At 43.3% G+C, this 25,917-nt stretch overlaps 1 protein-coding gene across 11 annotated transcripts in view; it reads left to right on the forward strand.

Annotated features, from left to right (window-relative positions):
- Nucleotides 1-25,917, forward strand: part of HMBOX1 (homeobox containing 1) — a 394,167-nt gene that overhangs the window by 63,637 nt on the left and 304,613 nt on the right. For all 11 annotated transcript variants that reach the window (XM_069233792.1, XM_069233788.1, XM_069233791.1 and 8 more), the window contains exon 2: nucleotides 4,749-5,054. The gene's annotated coding sequence lies outside the window, so the exon portion shown is untranslated. The remainder of the gene's footprint in view (nucleotides 1-4,748; nucleotides 5,055-25,917) is intronic.

Raw genomic sequence — 25,917 nt, forward strand, 5'->3', positions numbered from 1 at the left:
GCATGTATCAAATGTACTTTAGAGCAATATGAATATTCTCTAACCCCATGATGAACATAGTCCCAAACATCAATACCCTCTATTCACCAACCAGTCGTGAAATATGTGTGACAACTGTATTGCAGTCCCCCCCCTTAAAAGGGCGGAAAGGACCTATTTGTTTCCAAGTCAACTGTGCAATTAAAACCTGCATGGCATATGACGGGGATGTCTTGACCATGCACTAGTTGAATCACTACTGTACCCAGTTATTCAGTTTGAGAGGAGGATAGTTTTTTCATGAGACTGAATATCTTACTGGTAAGCCTGACTATGAGTATAATCTAGCCACATACATTATGATTAATATAATCATCTTCCTCAAAGGGCATCCTTCCTCAAAGGCATATTAGTGTACTCCCAACAAAAGTGGAACAAGTTGTGTGAAATAAATGATCCTAACATTTTTCCACAGTTTCTCACCTATTTTAATCCAATGTGTCTGTTGCTAGAACACACATTTTTTGCCTTTTCTTTTTATGTGGCTGCCCATTATGTTGACATTCCATTTCAGTAAATGTTATGCCGGGCTGTTCAGCCATTTATAATATTAAAATAAAGACCTCCCGAAAAATAAAATGCCCCACTTACAGGGTTGAGTTTTAGACACGTGACTCCAGGCTTGCTGTGGAGCTGCAGAGAGTCTGCATCTCTGATTGGTATGGCGTGGTGTCAGTTTTAGAAATACTGTGTGAGCATGCTTCTATGGCCAGAAAATAGTAACCTCTCGCTATCCCCAGAACAGAGCAGAGCACCCAAACCTCTACGCCCATTGAAAAACAGAGTAACTTAGCAGACAAAAACAAACCTTACCAACAGAGATGTATGGAGAGATATCAAGGGAGCGGCTCACCTAACTCGGTGAAACCCAGTGTTGATAATGATAGTGGCCTCATGTGGAATGTCCTACGTCCGACACCACCATCCATTAGACTCCTAACTAATCCACATTTATCACATATTCCGATGCAACAAATTTAACATTTACATTTCTCAATAGCTGATTTCTGCACTGCCTGTGTTGCAGCCCTTTTCTTTTGCACTGTATTAAGCAACTATCTCGTCTGACGTCATCAGTAACAAAGGGCATACAGTTAACAATTCCTACATCTTCGCCATCATCAAGGCTTGAGGCCTCCAACGCCCTCTCAGAGCTTGTTGGTTGAGACAAAACATTCCAGGTCTCCCAACCACTCGCCACCTTCAACAATTCCTGCTTAATATCTTCAGTCTGATCCTCAGATGGCTTACAGAATACCTTCTGCATGCCATACGTATGTGGTAATTTCCGTCTATCTCTTGGAGGGCAGCCCCGGTCCAATATTTTACTTTTGTCTGCTGCCAATTTTGTTGTTTACTCCCGTGCCCTGTATGGCTCATAGACAAAATGCATCTTGCTGTTGGTAATTATCGTCAGTGTAGTAATAATCCTCAGTGCAACAGGAAAAAGGAGCAAATGTGATAGCTAAAATTGTCGTAAACCTTTTCCAACTTTCGTAGAGGAATGCTTTATAGACGGGACCAAGGCAGTGTAGTCAGAAAATGGAAACACCTTGTGATTGCCCAACAAAGTAAGCTCAACTTCTTCTAGAGTGACTAAGAAGGGCATCTCTATCTTTATAATTCAATACTATTGCTACTACAGGTCGAGGGTGAGCACCAGGGGCACAGTGGGCTGTGGATAGTCTATGGGCATGCTTAATTAAGAAAAACGGAGATAAACCTGTAACAGCCCCTTTGTCTTTGAGCCAGAATTCAAGAAACAGGCTCATGCTTTGGCTCTCTCTATTTTCAGGCAAGCCTGTAATCCATACATTGTTTCAAAGTGAGCACCCTTCACCGTTTTTTGCTTGCCTTTCTAGGAGCTCGTTCTGAATTGCCGGTCCAGTAGCTAAGTCTGAAGGCTATTCACAGCAGGCTGCGATTCCAGAAGACCTCTTTCATTGCTGGTGACTGTTGGGTATATTAACCTGATCAACTCACAGCCCACTGCATAGATCTTTTGTTCTAGCACTTCTCGAGATACTTTTATATGTGATAAAATATCCTTGAGCTTATCCGTTGGCTCTCACCCTCCATCTGTCGCATAGGATCTCATTATTCTAATGAGACAACTGGATTTTGAGTAGCAAGATCGTCCACGTGTGGGAGACTGAGTCCGACCCACGGTGGGTGACACCTGTCACTCCAAATCCGTGTTTTGCTCCGGCTAACTAGCAGTGCCTCATCTCTACCAGAAGATAGAGATGATTAGGCAGCCGAGCGCATGACATATTAGGCTTCTCAGGTAAGTCGTGGTCACTCAGGTCACATCTGGTTCTCTCATTCACAATACAGTCTCATGTATAAATGACAGACAGAAGCAGTATGTTTCAATGATTGGTTTAAAAAAACTACTGCATCTTAAATAGCAAAGTGTGAGCTGCAATAACCAGGACGACACAACATGACCGTATTAAAATGGGGACGAGAAGAGTGAAGCATAAGAATAACGCTATCATATTGTCACTATGATCGATGGATTATTTCCTATCTAAATCACAATCTGAACACAGCATGTTAAGCTCTAATTCTGCCTTTCAGGTTCCCCCGGGAGGACATCAACCCTCATACCGGAGCAAAGGCCTGTAGTCTGTGTTAGCATCTGTAGCAAAGCATTCAGCAATCAGCATACAGTTGTGGTTCCCTGGCTGGAATCTCCCTCTTAAAGTGTAATGGGACTAAGAAGTGTTTTTATAATAACACAGCTGATGTTCTAAGAAGATGTCCCTACGTAAGGATGTGTATTTTCTACGAGTGTTGGAGACTAAACTTCTACCACGTTCACCGGCAATGTACCAAACTGTAGCCTTGAATGAAGCACAGAGTGATCAAGAATGTCTTGTTTGAGAACACAGTGCTGAACTAAGCAAAAACAGTTAGATAGATGAAAATAAAACAAGACCGTAAAACTGGTTATTGTAAAAATAGCAATGCAAAGCCGAATAAAATATATCTAGGTTAAAGTGCACAGCGGCCTAATGTATCAAACTAACGTGCAGGGAGCTATTTCTAAAATGGCTACACAACACATCATCATCGCTCTGTTGTTGACTGCTCATGTCCCTTTCTTCTTAGCTTTTATTCCCCTATTTTAGTTGCTCTGTTTCGACCCATTATGCTCATTGAAGACATGAAGGAAGCTACATTGGGTACTTAGGCAGGCCTACCATGCAGACAGTAAAATGCTAAAGAATTTCCAGATGCGCAGCCAAGATGAGCCTTCACCCACATTCTCTGCCCCACAGTGGTTCCGGTCATACAACACCCCCTTCCCATGTACAGAAACCAGTAACTTAGGGCCAGTTAGTTCCCCAGCCAAGATTACCCAACCAAAAGTTGCCTCCACACACCAATAATCTTTGTCCAGTGCACAATTTATCAGAATACTAGCAGGATTTTAAAAGTAACAAGCCACAACGGGCCTAGGACTGCCAACACTGAGAGCATAGAGGGCTGCTTAATTAGTGATTCAAGATTCTTACCGGTGCAGCTCAGAGGCCTTCCACTTATGCTACGCTGCAACCCAACTTTCCAAGCCTCCAATCGGGCTGCCCCTAGATCGCAGGCAGCTCTTGATTAACACGGCTTTCCTCTTTCAATTCATTGATCTGGAATCAAGGTGGAGGAGTGGAGCTCCACACCTGTCTCCTTCCCCCCTTATCCCCCCCCCCCGACCCAAGCAAAGTCAAGGCCTACTCTGAGTCCTTTAAGATGGATATAGACTCCTGCAATCCTCCATACTTCTCACATCGGCTTCCTTTGTGCTGCCCTATTCTGCCGCAAGCCATGTAACTCCACCACTCTGTTGCATCTCCCCAGTCCCACAGCAACTCTCAGGAAGGTTGTGGTTTGCTCCATTCAAGTTTCTGGCTCACAACGACATGGACAGCAGCCCTCAGTCCAAATCGAGGCAAAATTTAAAGTTCCCACAATGCCATCCTGAAAACTACACCAAGTCATATTTTCAGACAGCTGCAAACTGCACAAAGTGGTGTTAAACTGTTTACTGCAATCCGCGTGTAATTACAGCTGTGCCATGTTCATCCTGGGTAAAGATACCACCCAAGGACCAGTTTAATTCGGATTGCTGACACAGTCCATGTGCTATATGTTGATAGCAACCTGAACAAGTGGGTAGGTGCATTAGAGCATCAGGATAACGCCTTTACTAATATATGATTGTAAAACCTGAAGCGGTTATTGTGAATGGGTGAAGTTCTAGAAGCCAATGATAGCAACCCTTGTGCAGGGTCTTAAGAGAACTTTGATGATACGGCAGATACCTGAGGTATAGTCTTCATACAAAGAACCCCAAATGGTTTGTTGGATGATCTGCAGTAATAGGGCTCTGGACTTGTTTCTGGATGGTCTTGTACCGAAAGAGCAAGTGTTCTGGATTAGAGATAGGAGCATAACTAACAGAGAGTTGGTTGTTTAGTTTGGGGTGTGTTTTTTCTAGTGGAGTTCTGCTGGTGCTCTACATAGGAGTGACAAGCAAGCATAGACCGTTTGGTAATGTCTGCTTTTAATATTGTACTATGCACGTTAATAAAAATGATAGAAAACAAGATTTATTATAAGTTAAATTACATTTGCTCGAACTTCCTAGGTGGTGGTGAGATAAATAATTAGTTGTGAAACTCAAAATAATATTTTTGTTTTTACAGGACTCCAATTCAGATGCACTATTTTTGCTCGCCTAAGAGGTGATTCATCCTACGTAGATGGCCTAATTCGAAATATCAGTCTACATTTTACTTTGTTTGACTAATGGTGAAGTTCAACCTTTGAAGCAAATACGACGGATGACTTATTTCCATCAAACAGTAAAAATGAAGAGGTTGTGATCATTCAGATACTACCAAACTCAATAAACCTCTACAAACTATATCACCAAAAGTTTTTTCTTAATGATATGACTTTTCTGCCTACAAAATTTGCTGCAGATTGGTCCAGCTGGTGTAGTGCTGCAGGTAAGTACATTTTCAGTCTTATCCATTGAGAGTATTTTTTTTCCATCTCCACCTCTTCTAGACTTTATATTTTTTTCTGATTTCTGCATCTTTTCTGTTGAGCCATCTTTGGTTATGCAGTTTTGCCAAGTATATGCAGGTTTATGTGGTGCATGATGGCTGGTTTGGCTCTGAATGCTCAATTTCTCTTCATTTAAATGTTGATGTTGTTAATATACTTGCCTTATGGTTGCAAAGTCATTAGAATTGTAAATGCGACATACATGCCAGTGTTGAGGCTTACATTGCAGTCTAATTAGTGTGCTTTTTGTGCTACTAGTAAAGAAAATAGTGACATGCTTTCTGACTGTGTTCTGAAACAGGCCAGTGTTTTGGGGCCTGTGGCTTAGATGCTGTATTCTTTCTGTTTTGCAGGTCACTTATCGAGGGTTCACCATGGTGGCCTCCTAGAAAACCTTTCATAACTCTTCAATAAGTCCACCTGCCAGTGTGACCTCTGTCTTCCCAGCTGGGGAGTATGGCGCCTACCTGGCCTGTTTTAGGCTCTAGGTGGGATGACAGAGGTTCTAAGACCATCTGCCCTAAAAAGAACGATTGGGAGGCACGGGTTGGGGGCTGTTAGCTACTTATTAGGTTTGATGTGTAAACTTGCACCACTCATGGCAAACATTTTATATTTAATACATACTCAAAGTGGATTTGGTGCAGCCTTGTTCAGCTGCTGGCTTCTTGGGCTCAGGAACCTGTAGGCGTTGGCTTGAGACATTGTCTATCACCTCTTCGGTCTGCCCACTAGAGTACTTCACTCTCACCTTCCATCATCTAATAGGTCTATTCTTCTACCGCAGTGGAATACATTTTTGAAGCATAATTTGCCATCATGTTACATTCTTCATCTGATCTGTATGTTGTATACTCAAAAGCAATCTTTTTATTCCTTTGTACTGCAGGAGGCATTTTTTATTGCTTTTGTGAGTGCTTGAGCGCAAGCTTCAAACCTGTTGGCTTTGCCAGTGCTTATTCCTGTGGCTGCCGAAGAATATGTGTGTTGGCTATCGCCATGGCCTGTGGATGATGATGTGGTCTTCATCCAGTATATTTTGAAAGAAGGATGAATGTTTCCTAGTGTGGCTGACATGTTTTGGGAAAAAAAAAAAAAATGAGTAGGTAAAACTCAAAATAACGTCATCAGTACCTTGATACGATTTGTTAGCCTGGTAAATTAGTTTTACAAATCTGTTGTAATGGTCTACTGTTTTTCCACAACAAGAATGCCTTTGACTGTGTGCTTTTCATCGTGTAAACTGGTTTATGAGGACCCAGGGTCTGGTACCCCAATCGCTTGCACTTCAGGTTGCTATCTGTGACCTTGTGGAGCTTTTGGAAGCCTCTCCAAGGATTCTGGTTGCGCCACGCTGCTTGAGAAAGGGCTTTTGTTTTCATGGAGTAGAAGGCACATTTATTAAATATTTAGTGTGGGGAAAGTAGGTGACATAAAAGTAGTGCAGAAGAAAGCAGACATTTCTATGTAGACAAGTGTGAACTACAGTTGAGGAAAGACAGTCTGAGTGAGGCATTGAAGTAGAGACTAGATAGGTTTTGTGGTCTTCTTCTGATGTCTGTGTGAAGTCTGGAATACTTCAGAGTATGCTCACTGTGTGGCAGCCATTTATCTTGCAATCCTCTTGGTGCTCTTGATGTAGGCTTCATTTATTGTAGATGCCGGTATTTTCTTGTTTTTACAGTTCAGTATTTGCAGTGTCTTGTGCTAAGGCCTGGCTGTAAGGTGGCAGGTTGGTATGTTAACCTTTTTACATAAATCCTTGTCAAAAATTTAAATTATGATAATGGTACCCATAGGATGCACGTACAGAAGGATCGTTTTTAAGGCATGTTTACTTCTTTTGAAGCCTGTCCTAGTTTTGGACTAAAGCCAATTGATATATTGAAATGACCGCTCCAAACTAATGTAGTACGAGAAACATCCTGAACAACTAGGTACTAAACCACTACTTGCCTGAACCACTACTGCTAAACAACTAAAAAGTCTCAACAACGAAGTACTGAACAACTACTGTCTGAACAACGATTTTGCCTGAATAGCAATTGCCTGAACACCGAATTTTAAGGTAAGTTTTTCTTTTTTTTCTTCATGGTTTATTAGTTGTTTAGAACTCTAAACAACTAATAAACCATGGAAAAAAAAGAAAAACTTACCTTAAAATTTGGTGTTCAGGCAATTGTTATTCAGGCAAAATCGTTGTTTATACATTTATATATATATATATATATATATATATATATATATATATATATATATATATATAATTTTTTAAAATTTATTTTCTAAACAACTATAACTATATATATATATATATATATATATATATATATATATATATATATATATATATAAATTCTAAATAACTAATAAACCATTTAAAAAAAAGATTCACCTTAAAATTCGGTGTTCAGTCAATTGTTATTCAGGCAAAATCGTTGTTCAGACAGTAGTTGTTCAGTACTTCGTTGTAGAGACTTTTTAGTTGTTTAGCAGTAGTGGTTCAGGCAAGCAGTTGTTTAGGACCTAGTTGTTCCATCACATATTCTGTAGTACATTCATCTAAATGGCTGGCTCATTTACTTGGAGTGATGTTATATTTGGCAGGTATAGACACATTTCCTAGAGGTACTTTGCTTGTTTTTACCTGAATTCTAGTTCGGTCTGACAGCTGCAGTGACTGTAGTGCCTCATTCCCCGGCAGACGCCTTCTGTATTTGTTATTCCTGTTGAATACCCATGATAGAAGACTTTGGTGTATTCTGAAAGTTACTTGACTTAGACATCAGTGAAGAAGCTAAAGAATTTTGTAGCTGGCAAATACATTTCATCTTTCTCATAAGGGAGCCCATCCATTCCTCAATCTTTGAAGCAAAGAAGGCTGGACATACGTGGAAGCTTTGTCACATTGCCTCCTGGAATTTGTGAAAATTGAGCGTTGTGTTGTGTTGGGAGAGTAATGGGTCTCAGTCCTTATTATCTGCCTTTTCTCTTCCCCTGTGCAAAGGACAATGCGCCCCTCTCCATATCCCCCTAAAAAATAGTACATGAAGCATTCCAGTTGCTCACGTTAGCTGGGCAGTTTGAGATGAATACATTTGTGCAGTTGTTGACTGGAAGCAGTTTATTAAATAGCCGAAGAGTACGAATCCAATGCCTGTTAACAGCGATTAAATAATTTGTTGCCTCCAAAAATCTCTTAAATTAAGCCTGTTACAGATACCACTTAAGGATGTCTTTATCAGACCCACATGACATATGAATAGGGTGTGCAGGCTCCAAACATGATGCCTTGGCCTACATCTTAAATGCATGCATAAATGCACTGAAAGACTTCGGGAAGCAGGAGGCTAAAATATTTCTGGACAAGTCCTTTAGGGGTATGCCAAAGCATTCACCGTCACCTAATGGCAGGTCATGTGGTAGGGTACTTTCACCCAAAATATCTTCCCACAAAAATGCAAAAAATGCCACAGAAAGGAAGAAGTCCTCTTCTTCAAGGAAAGCTCAGAGGGCCCTTTTGAGTGTTGATGTTGACCCCTGACTCTTTTCTATTTGTTGGACAAGAGCTTGATATTAAATAGAGCAAGACATGAGTTCCTAGGCCCATTGCCAAACACCCACAGGTCAAAGTATTTGGGCTTCAATATCTTCTGTGCCACAACTCAAGGGTGAGGCTGTTCCTGTAGGCATGCCAACTTCAGCAGTTCTGACCTAAAAGCTTCCCACACTGCCTCTACAATGGATGTGGTCCTATGACTAAGATGAAGTTGAAGTTTGCCAATGCACTATCTCCCTTTTGGTTGAAGCCGTCTTTTGTAGCACCACCATTCTCCAAGGCTTTGATAGTGGGCAGAACTTATCTGTGTGGCAAAAGAAAAGTTAAGGAATGCTTGAATAACCCTTGGCAGAACACCTTCCTATGGCTCCAATATTTGCTCAGATGTAAGAGATGTTTGACTCCAACGCCAAAGCCCTTGCTGTGCTTGGTAAGAATTATGGCTGCACAGATGATTTGAAAACTGATAACCTTCTTTCCGCTCTGTAAAACTGATTCTGGCTTGTTTTTTGACTTACCAAATATAAGTGACCTAGATAATTCACCAGAAGCCCCTCTAGCTCTCCTTCAGAGAAGGTTTCTTCATTGACATCTGTAGTGCAGCCAGCAGATAAAGCCAAAGGTGGATTAAACCCAGATCTGTGACTAGGGGTGAGTGTTTGAAAAGATTTAGCACTTCATCCAACACCATTTTGTGTTGCCATCCTCAATTTAGTGGCATATAGTTCACTCGGAATACCTTCTGGTTTAGCTAGTCTCAGGGTTCCACCAACTATGCTTCTGTCAAAAGTCTTGTTGAAGGTGTGGGAGAATGTAGAACAGCTGATGACCCCAGACTGGGCAAGAATTATCTTGTATTTCATTCTTTTGGTACTGAGCATTTAAACATCTCCCCTGACCTTCAAAGGGTATACCTGCTGTTGCAGCAGGATTGTCTAGTCCTGAACCCTAGTCTGCACGAGTTACGTGGAAATGTAGTTGCAGTTAGAATCCTTTTGCTTGTTTGATGAGGTTTCAGACGTCATATGGACAACAAGGAAAAATGTAGGTGCAGTTAGAATCATTTTGCTTGCTTGAAGTGGTTTCCAGAAGTCATATTGACAACAAGGAAACAGCTGCATAAATCCACATTATTTTCAAAGATGTGAGAGAAAAGGGCCAGATTGATATAAATCCCGACTTTCTGACATCGTGTGACTCAGGTTCTCCCTTCCTTCGCAGGAACTGGTTGTGGCTACAGTCAGACTTTTAGCCTGCCCTGTCCACCTTCATGTGTTTTCCTGACTCCTTTCCTATTTAGATCACTAATAGTGGCACTGTTTCTCAAAGGTTTACTTCATTTGTTTCCTTCACTCAGTTCAGTACCTTAGAGGGATTTAAATCTTGCATTAACTTTCTTGATGACATCTACATTAGAGCTGATGCACAGTGACCCGGCTCAACTTTTGACTTTGAAGACCACACTTCTAGTAGCAGGATCTTCTGCCCATAGTGTTGGAGAACTTCCAGCCCTCTCTGTTTGCTCACTTCTTATGGTCTTCTACCCAATAAGTATGTTTTTCATCCCTACTAATTATTTTTATCCAAGATAGTATCTGCCTTTAACATAGGGTAATCTGTTAACCTTCCAGCCTTCTTCTTTCTTCTTCTAATCCCCCCCCCCCCCGAAGTGAAGTGTGGCTTCATAGATTGGACTCCAGATTTATTGTGTCCTATTACATCAATCACATTTAAAAGGACTAAATGATCTGCTCTTTGTGGGCTTCAGTAATGCTAAAAAGGGCAAGGTGATGGTCAAGCACTTATTTATTTAATTGGTCGATCTTTTGTAGCAAGATTTTCTACACCTTAGCCAAAAACTTATTCTGGAGTGTGGTAGATTGTGTGTTTGGAAGTAGAATGGAAAGAATGTTAGGTGCTGGGCTTAGTTCTCAGTGACATCATGTTGAGTGTTAGAAGTGGAAGTTCTGGAGAGATTCTTGTGGATGTTGGTTGGACTGGAGGAGAGCTGTGACTGAAGGCGTTTCTTCTGTGGCTGGGATACTCCTAATAAAGAACCTGCTTAACCATCTTTGGATTGGATCTTCATTGAAATATACTTCTAACACTCTAACATGATGTCACTGAGAACTAAGCCCAGCACCTAACATTATATCCATTCTACTTAAATGTTTTCTGCACGCATATAGGTTTACTCCCCACACTACAACTGGTAAGGTTCCTTTTGAATTGTTTAGGGGACGTCTTGATTTTCTGAGTGAAATTTTCAATCGTGAAGGTTATCCGAATGTTATTGTGACGGATAATGGTCCTCAGTTCATGTCAAGGGAAATGGAATTGTATCTTAAAGAAAGAGGAATTAGACATAAAAAGTCTTCACTATATCATCCTGAAGGTAATGGTATGGTCGAAAGGTTTAACAGATGTGTTAAGTAGTGCATACAATTGGAGGTTGCAGCTAACAGAAATTGGAAGGATGGTCTTAAATGTTTTCTGCACGCATATAGGTTTACTCCCCACACTACTACTGGTAAGGTTACTTTTGAATTGTTTAGGGGACGCAGAGCTAATACTTTATTAGCACCAGGATGGGTAAGTTGGGGAAAGAATGAGTGTGTGTTGTGGGATGACATGAGAGACAGGGATGAGCATGAAAAGAAATGTGTGCAGAGGAGGAAGGAATATTACGACAATAAGAACACGTGTGAAATTGATATTAAAGTTGGTGACCACGTTTCCGCCATCTGGTGTTGGGTCGGAGTGTTACAAGTTGTTTTTCTTCGAAGAAGTCTTTCGAGTCACGGGACCGAGGGACTCCTCCTCTTTGTCTCCATTGCGCATAGGCGTCGACTCCATCTTCGATTGTTTTCCCCGCAGAGGGTGAGGTAGGAGTTGTTTGTTAGTAATAGTGCCCATGCAATGGATTGAATAAGTATGTACCTATTTAAGATTTAATATATTTACAAATGTACAAAGTTGAAGCTAACTTCCAAACGGCTACAGGCTCCCGGGGAGGTGGGTGGGCACATGTGAATCTTCAGCGACTGATGCCACGAACAGATGTACACTGGGTAAGTGACATTTTCAGTTCGATGGCATCTGTCGCTGTAGATACACATGTTGTGCATAGACTAGTAAGCAGTTATCTCCCCAAAAGCGGTGGCTCAGCCTGTAGGAGTGGAAGTAGTCTGAAATAAGGTTCTTAGTACGGCTTGACCTACTGTGGCTTGTTGTGCGGACAGCACGTCTACACAGTAGTGCTTGGTAAATGTGTGAGGCGTAGACCATGTGGCTGCCTTACATATTTCGTGCATTGGAATATTCCCTAGGAAGGCCATGGTAGCGCCTTTCTTTCTGGTTGAGTGTGCCCTTGGTGTAATGGGCAGTTGTCTTTTTGCTTTAAGGTAGCAGATTTGGATGCACTTAACTATCCATCTGGCTATACCCTGTTTCGATATTGGGTTTCCTGCGTGAGGTTTTTGAAATGCAATAAACAGTTGTTTAGTTTTTCTGATGTTTTTAGTTCTGTCGATGTAGTACATTAGTGCTCTTTTGACGTCTAATGTATGTAGTGCCCTTTCAGCTATGGAATCTGGCTGTGGGAAGAACACTGGTAGCTCTACCGTTTGATTTAGGTGGAACGGTGAAATAACCTTTGGCAAAAATTTAGGATTGGTCCTTAGGACTACTTTATTTTTGTGTAGTTGGATAAAAGGTTCTTGTATTGTAAACGCCTGAATTTCACTTACTCTTCTTAGAGATGTGATGGCGATGAGAAATGCAACTTTCCAGGTTAGGAATTGTATTTCGCAAGAATGCATAGGTTCAAAGGGTGGACCCATGAGTCTTGTTAAGACGATGTTGAGGTTCCATGAAGGAACGGGTGGTGTCCTTGGTGGTATAATTCTTTTGAGGCCTTCCATAAACGCTTTAATGACAGGTATCCTAAATAGTGAAGTTGAATGGGTAATCTGCAGGTATGCAGATATTGCTGCGAGGTGTATTTTAATGGAAGAGAAGGCCAGGTTCGATTTTTGTAAGTGTAGTAAGTAACCCACTACATCCTTTGGAGATGCGTGTAATGGTTGAATTTGATTATGATGGCAGTAGCAAACAAACCTTTTCCATTTGCTTGCATAGCAGTGTCTAGTGGATGGGCTTCTAGCTTGCTTTATGACTTCCATACATTCTTGTGTGAGGTTTAAGTGTCCGAATTCTAGGATTTCAGGAGCCAGATTGCTAGATTCAGCGATGCTGGGTTTGGATGTCTGATCTGTTGTTTGTGTTGTGTTAACAGATCTGGCCTGTTGGGCAACTTGACGTGGGGTACTACTGATAGGTGTAGCAGTGTTGTGTACCATGGTTGCCTTGCCCATGTTGGTGCTATCAGTATGAGTTTGAGTTTGTTTTGACTCAATTTGTTTACTAGATATGGAAGGAGAGGGAGAGGGGGAAAAGCGTACGCAAATATCCCTGACCAGTTCATCCATAGGGCATTGCCTTGAGACTGCCTGTGTGGGTATCTGGATGCGAAGTTTTGGCATTTTGCGTTCTCCTTTGTTGCAAATAAGTCTATTTGAGGTGTTCCCCAACGTTTGAAGTAAGTGTTTAGAATTTGGGGGTGAATTTCCCATTCGTGGACCTGTTGGTGATCTCGAGAGAGATTGTCTGCAAGTTGATTCTGGATCCCTGGAATAAACTGTGCTATTAGGCGAATGTGGTTGTGAATTGCCCATTGCCATATTTTTTGGGCCAGAAGGCACAGCTGTGTCGAGTGTGTCCCCCCCTGTTTGTTTAGATAATACATTGTTGTCATGTTGTCCGTTTTGACAAGAATGTACTTGTGAGTTATGATTGGTTGAAATGCTTTTAATGCTTTGAAAACTGCTAGTAGTTCAAGGTGATTTATATGCAGCTTTCTTTGATGTACATCCCATTGTCCTTGTATGCTGTGTTGATTGAGGTGTGCTCCCCACCCTGTCATGGAAGCATCTGTTGTTATCACGTATTGTGGCACTGGGTCTTGGAAAGGCCGCCCTTTGTTTAAATTTATATTGTTCCACCATAGAAGCGAGAGGTATGTTAGGCGGTCTATTAACACCAGATCTAGAAGGCGACCCTGTGCTTGTGACCACTGTGATGCTAGGCACTGTTGTAAGGGCCTCATGTGTAGTCTTGCGTTCGGGACAATGGCTATGCATGAGGACATCATGCCTAGGAGTTGTAATATCATCTTCGCCTGTATTTTTTGTGTTGGATACATGCGTTGTATAATCTTTTGGAAATTTTGAACCCTTTGTGGACTTGGAGTGGCTATTCCCCTCGTTGTGTCTATTGTCGCTCCTAGGTATTGTTGTACTTTGCACGGCAGAATGTGTGATTTCGCATAGTTGATGGTGAAACCGAGTTTGTAGAGGGTTTGTATGACCTGATCTGTGTGGTGTGAGCACCCTGTCAGTGAGTCGGTCTTGATTAGCCAGTCGTCTAGATACGGGAATACGTGTATTTGCTGCCTTCTGATGTGTGCAGCCACTACTGCTAGGCACTTTGTGAAGACTCTTGGTGCAGTTGTTAAACCGAACGGCAATACTTTGAATTGGTAATGTATTCCTTTGAATACGAACCTTAGGTATTTCCTGTGCGACGGATGTATTGGTATGTGGAAATACGCGTCTTTGAGATCTAAGGTTGTCATGTAATCTTGTTGCTTTAGCAATGGTAACACTTCCTGTAGCGTGACCATGTGAAAGTGTTCTGATTAGATGTATGTGTTTAGTGTTCTGAGGTCTAGGATTGGTCTCAGTGTTTTGTTCTTCTTTGGTATTAGAAAGTACAGTGAGTAAACCCCTGTATTTGTTTGTGTATCTGGTACCAGTTCTATTGCGTTCTTTTGCAGTAATGCTTGAACTTCTATTTCTAGGAGGTCCGAATGTTGTTTTGATATATTCTGTGTTTTTGGTGGTATGTTTGCAGGGATTTGTAGAAGTTCTATGCAATAACCATGTTGGATAATTGCTAAGACCCAAGTGTCTGTTGTTATTTTCTCCCACTCTTGGTAATACTGACTTATTCTTCCCCCCACTGGTGTTGTGTGGAGGGGATGAGTGACGTGTGAGTCACTGTTTGTTTGTAGGTGTTTTGGGGCCTTGAAATTTTCCCCTGCTTCTAGGGAATTGTCCCCCTCTGTATTGGCCCCGAAAGCCTCCCCTTTGGTACTGTCCCTGGTAGGTGGACGGTGTTGACTGTGAGGTACTGGGTTGTGTGGCTTGACCCCGAAACCCCCCTCTAAAGGTTGTCTTGCGGAAGGTGTTGAAAGTGCCTCTGCTCTGCGGGGAGTAGAGCGCGCCCATGGCTTTTGCAGTGTCAGTGTCCTTTTTTAGCTTCTCAATTGCCGTGTCCACTTCAGGTCCGAACAATTGTTGCTCATTGAATGGCATATTGAGCACCGCCTGCTGTATCTCTGGTTTAAAACCAGATGTTCGTAGCCACGCATGTCTTCGTATGGTTACTGCCGTGTTAATTGTTCTTGCTGCTGTGTCCGCTGCGTCCATAGAGGAGCGTATCTGGTTATTGGAGATGTTTTGGCCCTCCTCAACCACTTGTTTCGCCCTCTTTTGTAGTTCTGTGGGTAGATGCTCAATGAGGTGTTGCATCTCATCCCAGTGGGCTCTGTCATATCGCGCTAGGAGCGCTTGAGAGTTTGCGATGCGCCACTGGTTTGCAGCCTGTACTGCGACCCTTTTACCGGCTGCATCGAACTTGCGGCTCTCCTTATCTGGGGGTGGTGCATCGCCCGATGTGTGAGAGTTTGCTCTCTTGCGAGCCGCCCCTACCACAACCGAATCTGGTGGCAGTTGTGAGGTGATGAAAGCTGGGTCTGTGGGAGGTGCTTTATATTTCTTTTCCACCCTCGGTGTTATTGCCCTACTTTTGACAGGCTCTTTGAATATGTCCTTTGCGTGCCTTAGCGTTCCTGGGAGCATAGGCAGGCTTTGGTAGGTGCTATGTGTGGAAGAGAGGGTGTTGAAGAGGAAGTCATCCTCAACAGGCTCCGAGTGTAGAGACACGTTGTGAAACTCTGCTGCTCTAGCCACCACTTGTGAATATGCTGTGCTGTCTTCTGGTGGTGAGGGCTTTGTAGGATACGCCTCTGGACTGTTGTCCGACACTGGGGCGTCGTATAAGTCCCAAGCATCTTGGTCCTGGTCACCTTGGCTTAAGGTGGTGTGAGCCGGTGAATGTGACGGAGTCTGTGCCGGTGAAATGTGAGCCACAGGTGGAAGAGAGGGTGGCGGAGTTACCTTCTTCACCAGTTTTGTTTGTGGTGCTTGTTCTTGTTGGAATTCAAGTCTCCTTTTCCTCCTAATAGGGGGAAGGGTACTTATTTTCCCTGTTCCACTCTGTATAAAAATCCGTTTTTGAGTGTGGTCCACCTCGGTGGATTGTAATTCCTCCTCGAATCTATGCTTTCGCATTTGAGAGGACAGTGATTGTTCCTCTGAATAGGAACCGGTAGTTGGCTCGGTTGCGGGTCGTTTTGGCACCGAAACTATGTCCACGCTCTTTTTCGGCTCTGAGGCGACTTTCCTCTTTTTCGGAGTCGAACCCTCTCGGCGTCGATCCTCCTCGGTGCCGCTGTCTCTGCGTCGAGCAGCTTCGGCTCCGCTATCTCGGCATCGATCTTTGTCGGCAGCACTATCTCGGTCCCGAGATGGCTGGGTGCCTGTGTCTCGACCCGAGTCGGACGATCTCGGCACTATTTCGGCCTTCTTCGGTGCTGATGGTCGGTCACCGATTTTATGGGTTGAGCCATGGCCTGATGGCAGTGGCGTCCCCTGGGCCTTGTCAGTTTTCTTATGTGCTATCTTCGACGTCTTACTCACTGTTTCATGGTCGTCGAATTCGTCCGAGTCCGATTCATGGATCGAGAAGGCTTCTTCTTGTTCCTCGAAATCTCGGTGTCCTGTCGGCGTGGACGCCATTTGCAGTCTTCTGGCTCGGCGGTCACGGAGCGTTTTTCGGGACCGGAACGCACGACAGGCCTCACAAGTTTCTTCCCTGTGCTCGGGCGACAGGCACAGGTTACAGACTGAATGTTGGTCTGTATATGGGTATTTGTTGTGGCATTTAGGACAGAATCGGAACGGGGTCCGTTCCATCAGCGTCGATGTCACACGCGGTTGGGCCGACCAGGCCCCGACGGGGGATCGAAAACTACCCCGAAGGGCAACGGAGATGTTATCGTATCGATGCGATGTCGATGCTATCTAACCCGATCCCGAACGCAACAATACCGACGTAATTTTCCGATTTTGAGCTAACTTTCCGTTCCGAAACCCGGAGCGAAAGGAACACGTCCGAACCCGATGGCGGAAAGAAAACAATCGAAGATGGAGTCGACGCCCATGCGCAATGGAGACAAAGAGGAGGAGTCCCTCGGTCCCGTGACTCGAAAGACTTCTTCGAAGAAAATCAACTTGTAACACTCCGACCCAACACCAGATGGCGGGCTATGCACAACATGTGACTGATGCCACGAACAGATGTACACTGGGTAAGTGACATTTTCAATATGGGTCCTTTTGAAGTCATAAAACTGTTTAGAAATGCTATAAAGATCAGAGATGGAAGAGTGTGGAATCTTAATCGAGTGGTGGCGTCAAAGAAAGTTTCATGAAGTTAAGTTTCAGTTGGTACTAATTTTCTGTATGTACCTATTTGTAGATTTTACATTTATTATTAGTTGTTCTAATGTTTTTTTTATTTCTTTAAGAGGGAAGGTGTGTGGTAGATTGTGTGTTTGGAAGTAGAATGGATAGAATGTTAGGTGCTGGGCTTAGTTCTCAGTGACATCATGTTAGAGTGTTAGAAGTGGAAGTTCTGGAGAGATTCTTGTGGATGTTGGTTGGACTGGAGGAGAGCTGTGACTGAAGGTGTTTCTGCTGTGGCTGGGATAATCCTAATAAAGAACCTGCTTAACCTTCTTTGGATTGGATCTTCATTACATGGAGGACATTTGTGCCCTCTCAACTAGGGCCACAGCTGCTTCCACAGCTCCCACCAAAGGCATTGCTAGGGCGAACATGTGGCAGACGGCAACCTGGTCATCTTTGCATTCTTTTGCCAATCATGTGTGCCTCATTTCTTAAATGCACAGTGGCAGGTATTTTATGTGCTATGTTGCATAACTTATTTAATTAACTTGCATCACTTCCAGGATAGTATTACTTTGGGACTCATTCATGAGGTCAGAAATTTGTGCGAAGGTACATCCATCAGAAGACCGTTAATTACTTTTGGTAACAATATTGCTGATGAATACATAATCTTCCTGCAGATTCCTCACTGCCTTTCCTCCTCTCTTAACGAGTTACGGAGTAGACTCCAAATTATGCAAACATGGTATGTGCTACAATTGTCCCTGTCACAGATGCTCCCTCTTTTCATTTGGGCATGAAAAAAGGACTAGGAACAGACACTGTTGGTTGCCACTATATAGATACTACAATGTTGTCCTGTCTTGTGGACATAGACAAGAATAGATCCACATAGTTCCACCAGCAGTGATGGAGAGCTCTTGCTAGGTAAACACTTTCCAATTCAGTCTGACACCTGAAAGGGTATTCACAAGGTGCAGAAGCAGTGGGAAGAAGATCCCACCAGAAATGTATTTTCCGAAGTCATTATATTTCGCCTTTCCACTGTATACCCTTGGCAGTATGCAACTCCATCACAGAGAACCTCATTTATACACATGTCCTCCCAGCATCATCATTCTCTTACCTTCACAGTTGGGCTAGACGTAAGGTACATTGTAGGCCCATGTATAAACATTTAATGCACAGATAAAAAGGCCTTCAAAGAAAGCCCAGTGGGCAACACATAACATTTATACAAGTATTTATTTTTTTTAAATGTAGGACGACTACTAGATCTTTCAACCCTCCTAATGATCATCAGCTGGGGCAAAAGCCTGAATCTGCTTGTCTGTCCGCACGCAAGTAAGATGGATTCTGCCTCAGGTATAGGTTGTGTGGATGCCCCTCAATGGTGTAGTAATGGTGCCACATAGTTCCTAATAGAAAACAAAGGAATGTCCGGACTGCCCTGTGACAGTCCTTAGTGGCCTGCAGTTGGCTTCTCACTCTCCTGAGCCCTGATGCAACTGCATGGGCTATGCCCATGATCGTACCGGCACAGTATTCCCTGGTTAAGTGACGGGCACTATTATAAAACAAACCATGGCTAAGATCAGCCAATGATAGGAAATAAATTACTTTCCTGTTGATACAGTTCTTCACCATTGGTATTGTTCAAAGATTCACATGCTTGAATCGTTCCCCTTTGTTGAAGTGGGAGCCACATCAATTAAGGAGAATGATTCGAGCGTGTTAATCCGTGAAAGATCCAACGCTGTATAAACAGTGAGTGCACAATTGTGAATGATTTACAAAAACGGGCAAAGCTACAGCACTAGCAAAAGATCAGGTGCACTGTCAATCTGGTTATTTTCATAGAATGAGCATTTGCACGATCGGTGTCTGCACAGTGGTAAGGGCTGCAAAAGTCTAATTTTTATAAAAAGCTTTAGCCTTATGTATTAATAGACAGGGCACACAGTGAGCACTTCAGTGCAGCATTGTTAAGGTGCAGAGGACGCCTTTCTCTTTCAAAGCAATCAAAGCTCTACACTGAAGCCATATGGGAGCAATTTCTGTCAATAAACAACTCCTGCAAAAGCAGCAAAATCAGACACTGATTCAGCACAGCACTCCAGTCTGCGCTGGCAGTGTTCCCGAGCTCCCACTTTTTCTAAATCTATTTATGTCAAGAAGAAATGCACCAAGGATCTTTTGTTTGTTGCAGTCACTTTGCCAAATTGACTTTGGCATTTTTGCTCTTCAAAAACAGCGCCAGCCTCCAAAGTCAGACCGGTGGCCATTACATGTCTTATATGTTAAATGGAAACAAACTGAATGACAGTCTCTTAACAAAGTATTAAGACCATATGTAAAGCGGTCTTGCTTCATCCTCCCATAACTGCAGTGTGCTGTCTTGCAAATTTATAACAACAGCCATTGGTTTCCAGAGTACTAGGAAAGATGATATGCATGCACGTTTGCAGATTTTTACATGTCTGGTCCTTCAGATGTCCATGTTAACGCATTTGGGAGCAGACCATTATTCATTGCTTCGAACAGATAAGGCAGCAGTCATTATGTTTGTTTGTGAGGAGTCTGAAGCACTATGTATTAATAGAGTTACATTACAATAACGAAAATTGATCCACCCCCGTAACCACAACCACACACCTGTGGCAATCTCCTCTGTACCTGTATGGTGGCTTTCGTTGAAAGCAGTCATCCACGCTGAAGTTCAAAGAGAAATAATTTACAAAACAAAGACTTCAGGCTGATTCCTACATTATTATTCTCAGTATTTATGATCTGATGAATCTAACAATGATATCCTATGTCTGCTCTTTACAATCTGAGAGGTCCCAACATTTGGGAGTTGATCATCAAACTTTGACACCCACCTTTGACCTGGTTCCTTCTCCTCACCAAACTCCATAATGCCATAAGAATGAATACGAACATTTGTACAACAGTATCCTAGTAGCTGACAAAGTGCTCTTAGGATAATTGATTAAGCCACCAGCCAAATCAGAATATGGAATGTTCAGCACCTAATGAGAATTGGAGAGAGAGTGAAAGAGAAAGACAAAGAGAAACAGTGTAGTTAACTAATATAAACTAATATAATTTATGTCAGCAAAATGACCCAGTAATGGTGTGAAATGCCAGAGGTATCTGGACTCTCGCTGCAAAGTGAGATGGTAAGCAAAACAAGCAGACCCAAACACATGGGAGGTCTTATACACAAACTACGTTTGTTCTTTGCTCCTGACAATACCCAAGGATGAAAAAAAAAAAGACGTCAAAATCTTTGACTAATTCAACATCCTCCTGAGGCCAGAAAACAAAGTTCAAGCAATATTTGTTATATGAAAAAAGATGATGTTGGAGAAGTAAGGCAGTTGCAATTGTCTATTGATATGCATGAGACTGTATTTCAATGTGGGCAGATTACAAAAATACATAGACATTTTCCATTCCTTAAACGCAAAATCAGTACCATCTAATGTATTCTGATTGAGAACATTTCACCTCTTGCTTTCCACATTAAGTTAAAGTTACAAACTGGGAGGGCAAGAGCTGACCAAATGTATGAGTAATTTTCTACACCCAGAACTCAATCCAAGCAGTCGTGGAAGCAACCCAGTTTGCTATTTTGTAATGAAGGCAAGACTTGAACAGTATAAGGAATTGTGGTTTAGGGGATGTGCATTCTGATATTTATGTTCTAATTTTAATCACATTTCTAAGCAAACTGTACATATGAAAAACAATCTCCTGAGTTGACCTTCCGCCATCAACACAACACGAGATCCGGTGCATCAAGTATACATCAGCAATGCAACTTTTAATTTCTATATGGTGTGTGTGATATTTGATGGTGAAGCCCCAGAAACCTAGCATCCCCACCACTACAATCCCCCTATGGCCCTGCCAGTCCACTCACATCGTGGCGTGCTTTTACAATTGTGTAATGTTTTGGCCCACCTTTCCAGGGATGGGCACAAGGCATTCCCCTAATCCCTAGTGATCTTCTTTTTTGCCAACAATGGAGGAAAGCGTATTTATATCTATGGAAATCAGTGTCTTCAATAATGTGGAGTAGTGCAAATTTGGGTTCTGTGGGCAAGGGCCAACCCAGTACCTCCCACAATGTCCGTAGACCCCTGCCCAGAAGTGGGGGGGGGGAGCATAGCGCGACACCAAATAGTGTGAAAGAAGACACCCTTTCCTCCCACCATCTAAGACATCCAGGCAGAGGAAATCTTCTGAAGTGTCATAGTTTAGTTTGAGTAATGTAGATTTTGTGCTGTATGCACACTTGTATATCCTGAATTACATTATTTTAAAGCAAACTGTTATTGATTTTCTAGCTTATTGCAGTACAGCATATATCGCACAGTTCAATTGCCTCTACATATAAAGCAGAGATTTAGACATATGTTTGAAATTCCAGACCTGCAAGTGAAACTGCATAGTCATATATTATTTAACAGTATTGAAGAACATCAAATCCCTCCCCCTCTATCCCCCGTCTCTATCCCGCTTCCATCAATAAGCATATAAATTAAGCCATCTGTGTTGCGGGAATCAATGTGCCTTGCAGGAGTACCTCTACTAGCACCAAAAAGAGGGGGACCATGGGGGGGCCGTATGTGATCTGTGTGCAAACACTCCCACCGATTGTTGACTTTATGCGAGGGAGAGTACGTCAAACAGGGAGCCCTTGGCTTGTGGTCAGGTTATGCCTCAGCCTATCTATGCACACTCTACCTTCATCCTTGTTAAGTGACGCTCCTCTCCTCCGTGCTACTACTCCCGTGCCCTATTCTAGGCTCTAAACGCCCCTACTAGTGTGTCCCACTCGAGAGATATTGGTCTCCTTCTTACCCCCCTGTGTTCTTCTCTCTGAAGAGCTGAGCTTTCAGCCTGGCTACAGTGTAGATGTCCTCCCTCCATGGATGAATGGTTGGTAAATGGGGGGATTTGCAGCGCCTCATTAGTTGTTGTTTTGTCAACAGCAGAGCCAAATTAATGAACTGTGAAGTTACTTTAGAGTTGCGTGTGTTAGGTTGCCACCCCAGGAGGAAATAAGAAGGCAACAGATCTACTGTCACCTCTGTGATCTCCATCAGAGTGGCTCTGATAGTGTCCCATTGCTGTGAGAGGGACAGACACGCCCAGAGCACATGGAGAAGGTCGGCATCAATGGAATGACACCGAGGGCACTGTGCCGTCGTCGTGTTATACATTCTATTTAGCCTATGCAGAGTGAGATATGCATGATAGAATGGGTAAAATTGGATCAGCATAAATTTAATATTGCGTGATACTTTTGTAGCATATTGTAACAAGTAAGTCCACTCCTTAACCGTAATCTCCTGATCTAAATCAGTTGCCCTCTTAGTTTGTATTGTATCTAAAGATATGTGGAGGTGTGCTCGAATCCCTCGGTATAGCCATCTAATGAGATATCTGTCATGACCCACTGTGTGTAGTGTCTGAAGGACTTTGTGTGTTACTGGTTCAGCTCCCTGTGGTGCCCAATAAGTGCATACATAGGTTAATATTTTAGCATGAGTTAGAAAAAGAGTGTCAGGTAGACTGTGTACCTGTATAAAGTCTGAATGCAGCATTAACATGCCATATTCAAACACGTCCCCTAGGGTAAGTGGTCTATGTTGTTCCCACATTCTGAGCATAGCCCCTGCGATCGTTCCTGAGGGGGTAGGGAGACCGCACAGAGGTATGTTGGGTGCGCAGGGGTTTGATGAGGCTGTGTAGCTAGTTTCCAATAAGCGAATGCCGTTTGCAGCTGTAAGGTAGCCCCGGGGGTAATTGTGGGGACCCCGGACTGAGCAATCTATGTTTGAAACCTTTCTTCCATAGCACCGCTGTACAATTTATCTCTTCCAGGTTATGCCCGCCAGCCAGTAGGACTGCCATTGAAGCTGCCCCGCTATACAGTAAGCTTTGAAGTCCGGGTCTCCCTGGCCACCCATGCCCAGGGGTAACTGCAGTTTTGACAGGTCTACCCGGCAGCGGCCCTTCTCCATATTAGCTCAATTAGTAAGGAGTTTAATGTGCAAAATATGCTAGGTTGTACCCTGAGCAGGAGGTTAACAAAATGGTATAAGACACAGGGCGATAATTCCATTTTCGCCAGTGCTACTCGTCCAGCCCCCGAGAGGGGTATAGTAGTCCAGACATCAATTTGGGACCTGAGCGATGCAATCGTTCAGCCCAAATTACCCTCTAGTAAATCTGCTTGGTCCTGGTATATACAAATACCAAGATAACCGAAAGACTCCGGTGCGATTGCAATGGTCATAGGACCAAATTGGATCGAGGGTTCCGTATAGATGCCCCGAAAGGAATATGCATAGGATTTATCAGGATTAATTTGAAGTCCGGAGAGGTGTGCAAATCGAGAAAAAATCTGTGCCGCCCCCTCTGTATCCTGCCGTAAGTCCCAGTAATAGAGTATCATGTCATCTGCATATAAGGAGCAAGGGTGGGTAGTGGGGCTGGGCAAAATACCCCAGTCGTCTGCACTGTAGCAGAGGTGTTGTGCCAGGAACTCCAATTCCAATACAAATAAAAGGGGGGGGGGGGAGAGGGCACCCCTGCCTAGTTCCACAGTAGATGGGGTAAGAGCCAGATAAATGCTCCCCTGTTTTTGCTCAAGCAGTCGGGCCATATATAATAGCCTCGCCCATTGTATGAAATCTGGAGGTATGTCATGGACCTTCAGAGAGGCCAGCATGTAGTTCCAGCTGAGTGTGTCGAATGCTTGTCTCATATCTAAGGAGATGCAGCCCGCGTGTGGATACTTGTGCTTCGTCTCATCCATTAACTGGAATAGATGGCGGATATCCATAGATGTATCATGGCGTAGAACAAATCCACATTGGTCCTTGCGTAATAATCGCAGAAGGAGTGGGAGCAGTCTGCATGCTGAGAATTTACTGAGGAGTTTAAATTCAGTATTTAAAATAGACAGGGTTCTGTAAGAGGACATCTGGGCAGGAGTCCTATCTGGTTTAAGAAGCGAAGTCACCACTGCCTCTGGGAGATTGCTGCGGCCTTATGAGCTTGGCAAGAAGGGCGCCTGGTTTGTCCCTCTCTGCATGTGTCCTTTATGTGTAGGCTCTGCTCTGTACAACCCACAGGCGCTCCAGAAGTTTTGCATGTTTTGCTCGCGCTGATTGTAATTGTGCTGTTTTAGTGTCCTTTACTGTTGCCTCCCGTTCCAAAGAGCCTAGGTTATTTTCTATCTGTGTGTGGTCATTCAGAATTTCAGCTCATGCCCCCACCCGCATAGAAAAGGAAGTTCCTCGTATTGCCACTTTAAAGGCTTCCCATTTGATCAATGGGGAGGAGACCGTGCCTGTGTTTTTTTTTTTTAGAAGTATGTGTCTATAATGGTAGCTAGGGTACCCCTATATACTGTGTCCTCTAGGAGCGTGGACTGTAAGCGCCATGTTGGTATCGGGGTGGGTACCCGTCCCCAGGCCAGCTGAATTTTGAGCGGATTATGGTCAGATAATGTCTTGCCCAAATATGTGGCATGTTTTATGTGAAATTGCAGGCCGGAAGAGCACAGGAAGCGGTCTAAACGGGAATGGAGCATATGCGGATAGGAATACTCCTTCGCCCCTACATTGCGACTCCTCCAGACTTCCACCAGGTCCCACCCGTCAACCCACTGTCACAAGGCTCTGGCCTCACGAACCGGCCCCGCGCCCGAAAGGGGTGGATGTGAGCGGTCAAGGAGGGCATCAAGAACTGCATTCGAGTCCCCACCCAGAACCCAAAGGAGGTGAGCCCAGTCTGAAAACACAGTTGATAAACGTGCACGGAAAGCATCCTATTCTTAGTTTGGCGCATAAAAGCATCCAAACACTATTGGTTCTCCATTTAGGAGTCCTTTAAGGAATATATATCGCCCCTGGGTGTCAATTGTCGTATCATGGACTGAAAACAGAATCCCCGCCCTTATCTAAATGGCTGCTCCCCAGGCATACGCTGAGAATGAGGTATGAAACAATTGACCCCTCCATTTGTACTGCAACTTTAGGGCTTCTGGTGTGGTAAGGTGGGTTTCCTGCAGGAAAGCAAGGTGAACGCTGCATCTGTCATTTGTGCCAATACCCTGTGCCTTTTGTAGGGTGACTCCAGTCCTCTAATATTTTAAGTAATTGTACTGTATGATTTATCGACTGTGGCCATTACATTGAGTGTGGGGAATGTCGTGCCGTTTAAGCTCCGTGGCTATACTGTATTCCACCTGTGTTTTAGCCATAACGGAAGCATTACAGTAACAAAAAACATTCCTACCCATTACATGGTCCAGCGTGGAAAACTGTATGTTTACACAGATTTGTTGTACTTGTTAGTGGTCGAGCACAGAGAACCAGGCTTACGCTAGTGGGGTATCGTGGGCCAAACGTCATATTATACAGCTGTTCAGCAAGCATAACCTGTACTGTAGGCCTGGGCCCATGGCCCTTCTGTCATATATTATTCACATATTAATTCACAGCTTTAGGCTAACAATACTAGAATATCTCACATTAGTACATTAAGTGCATGTGTAATGGT

The sequence above is a fragment of the Pleurodeles waltl genome, chromosome 5, assembly GCF_031143425.1.
Source record: "Pleurodeles waltl isolate 20211129_DDA chromosome 5, aPleWal1.hap1.20221129, whole genome shotgun sequence".
Taxonomy (NCBI): domain Eukaryota; kingdom Metazoa; phylum Chordata; class Amphibia; order Caudata; family Salamandridae; genus Pleurodeles; species Pleurodeles waltl.